Raw genomic sequence first — 3,323 nt, forward strand, 5'->3', positions numbered from 1 at the left:
TCCATTCGGTTGTTTTATTCTCTTTTCTTTCATTCTTTTTCTTTTTATTTTTTTATTTTTTTCGTTTCTTTTGTGTTTTTTCTTTAATATTCTCTGGTTTTCTGAATTATTTTTGCATTTGTTTCTTCAGTTTTATGTTTCATTTTATTTTTTTGCTTTTCATTTTCTGGGTTTTATTTTTTTCTTTTGGTTTTCATCCTACACTTTGTGTATATCTCAACAACATTATTCTAATACACGTTTAAAACTTTTTCAATACAAATTTGAATCTTTTTAATACATGGTCAACATTATTTCTACACATTTTAAAAAAATCAAATGCTTGATTACATTTTTTATTTTAAGATTAACATTTTTTGAATAGATGGACAATATTTTTATATACATATTTAACGTTTTTTAAATGCTTGATTTATAGTTCTCGCGGCCAAGATGACGGAGAGCTTCGAGGGCATCTTAGCGAAGAAGGTGGGGACGACGTGAAGGAGGAAAAAAGGTCGAGAGGTTTAACATCTTGATGTTGGCGATCGAGAAGAAAATCAACCTTTAAGAGAAAAAGACCAAGCTCGAAGAGAGGAGAGTTGAGCTTGCGGCCGCATCGAAGAACACCAAGATATTGACCATCAGGATGTACGAGTTGGGTGATGATGTGATGATGATCGTGCGCGCCATCCGTGTCAAAATGTTGAAGCGATTGGCAGCCGAGATGAAGGCGACCAAAAAGGAGGCGGGTGGTGAGGGGAAGTCAGCGGAGAGTGAGCGAGGAGAGTGGGACTAAAAATTCTGTGATCGGACGCATGCAAAAACTCAGCCTGTGGCAACAATGTGGCGTTAGGTTTTTGCAGAGCCCCTTCGGGGACCAGCCCTGAGAGTAGGCCAGAGGATGTGCCTTCGGCACCTTTTTCCTATTTCTTCTTCTTTTGTCCTGGATCTCCGGATCACCACATATGTCACTTTTTCCACTGCTCCCTGCTTAAATCAATGAAACACCAGCCAAGGCTGGCCCTTTCAAAAAAAAAAGTAAAAATAATTCAAACAGGATCCGTTTAGGAAGCCCACTAGTTTACAACTACGTGCCTAAATATGTAGGATCAATATCTTGTAGATCATCTTTTGCAATATCATGAGAATATTAAATATCAAACAAACCAACCCGTGCAAACGTAAAACAAGGTTGGTCTTCGATACAGGAATTGATAGTGTTCATTTGATTTTTCAACTTTCTGAAAAACAGTTCGTACCAACACATGTTTATTCATAATAAGGCCAGTCTGCCACAATAAAAAAACACTTAACACGACAATATGCCACATTAATAGAAGTCTTTTTTGGTGCCACACTAGTCAGAAACATACTGCATTCCAGGTTTACCAAAATGAATCCACTCAAAATATCAAACAAGGCAGCTGGACTTTCCCCTGCTTCCCAGAGTCCTTGATGCTTCCCCAATAGAGACCAAATTATCATAGATGTATGCATCCTTTATTGTCGCAATAGCAAAACCCGTGATGCTTGATAACATAACTATTGAGCTGGTGTTCTATGCATCACCATATGGCTAGAGTTATGGCAGCGCCCAATTTGGGTCACAAAGATTACATGCACATGATAAATTTCACCCCCGCTAGGAATTCCATCCAAGAGAATACATCATTTATCAACTCATCAAGTTCCCTAGCACTTTGAATAAAAAGTGATTCCTTCAAACTTGATAACCATTGGGAATATATGTTACACTGGACAGGTGGGGTCAATCGATGATCAGATACACTGAAACAGTGGCATCACCTGCAGGTGGAAGAAGTTAATATTCAACTTTTTTGGATCTAGAAAAATAATAGCTTAGTATACCAAAAAGAGAACTGCATCCCTATATTATATAAATATAAAGAGAGAGCAAAAAGAAGTAGGGCGCAAAAAATTCAATGAAAATGTTGCATTCTCAAACTGCAACTTACCTAGTACATGTAGATACTGAGGATAAACTTCAAATCGAAAGGCTTGAGAAAAGGAGTTCAAGCTCCTCATCCTGCGATGTGGTCCTCTGCGATGGAAAAGGTAAAAAAAAACTGAGCACAGTAAAATGCAAGGCCATCCAAATGTTTAAGTGAAAATTTGTTAACAATTCAAGTGATCAAAATTAAGATACCATGCAAAATAACTTATTTCCTTAGACCAAAGCGGCTCTGAGTATGGTGTTTTCTGGGAAGGCTTCTTTGCATAAGAACATAAACAAGTATCATTCAAATAGAACCGTTGCCTAACAAAGTAACAATGATTCCAGTGTAATCTCGTAAGGAGACGCTCTTTAAACCGATCTAAGATGATATCCTCTTGAGGAGATGCTTTAAGGAAATCTTATCCCTAACTTAGACAATCTTAGCTAATGTCTTCCCTGGCACAGTTAGCTACCCGATGCCTGAGCTCATTGCATGGCATGTCGCCTACGTTCCTTGCATCAGACGCTAGCAGCCACGTATGTAAGACCCTGAATTTTGGCCCTTTTCTTTTTTTCAAATCAAATTGGTTTCATTTGGATTTTTGCCTTGTATCTTATTTGGAATTGTTTCTTGGACTTATAGTCAACTAAAAACCAAACTATTCTTCTTGGACTTATCTAGTGGGCCCAACTCTCCAACCCTCTAACAATTTCACCTCAAACTCATTTTCCAAACTTTTCTAAGTGTGCTCTTTTCTCCAAAAAGAATATATACTCTCAAGGCACTTGGGTTGTGAAGCATCGACCTTTTCTGCCCCTCTGGAAATTTCCAAATCATTCACCCAATTTCTTTAAGATCAACTAACACCAGAAATTCCACTAACTCAAACAGAAACTTTTTCAAATGACCACACCATCTTCAAACTCTTTCCTGAACAAAATTTAAGTTTACACAACAAGTACTCTATAACTTTTTGCAAACCTTTTGAAACTTGGCACACACACCTTAGCATATAACTACACCACACCAAAGACCAGATCCAGCCCCCCCTCCATTCTCCCCTAGACAGCACAAACACCTTCCTACCAGAATGAACTTGGCCACCTTGCAGTCCATCCAGTGCACCTGGAGTTCCTTGCAAGCCACGAACACTACACACACACCACCCCTAAACTACTAGACACGCTGCTAACCACCAAAACGCACCCAGGCCCCCCAGCACCGTGGTGACCACGGCACTGGCATGCAGAGTGCATGCTCTGGACGCTACCTCACCCCTACCCGGACACCTGCGCCGTCTTCCACGTCCCCGGCGCGCCCTGCCTTGCGGGCAGCCACACGCGGCCTCCTGCGCAGCACTAGAACCGCCCACATGATCGGACA

The 3,323-nt window shown here is 40.2% G+C and overlaps 1 long non-coding RNA gene across 1 annotated transcript in view; it reads right to left on the bottom strand.

The window, feature by feature from the left end:
- Positions 1–1,185: 1,185 nt before the first annotated feature.
- The window catches only part of LOC123085455 (uncharacterized), an 8,656-nt gene continuing 6,518 nt past the window's right edge, over positions 1,186–3,323 (bottom strand). The window contains exons 3-4 of the long non-coding RNA XR_006439783.1: positions 1,959–2,044; positions 1,186–1,788 (exon numbers count right to left, since the gene is read on the bottom strand). This is a non-coding gene — a long non-coding RNA (uncharacterized lncRNA). The remainder of the gene's footprint in view (positions 1,789–1,958; positions 2,045–3,323) is intronic.

Source organism: Triticum aestivum, chromosome 4A (genome assembly GCF_018294505.1).
Source record: "Triticum aestivum cultivar Chinese Spring chromosome 4A, IWGSC CS RefSeq v2.1, whole genome shotgun sequence".
NCBI classification, from domain to species: domain Eukaryota; kingdom Viridiplantae; phylum Streptophyta; class Magnoliopsida; order Poales; family Poaceae; genus Triticum; species Triticum aestivum.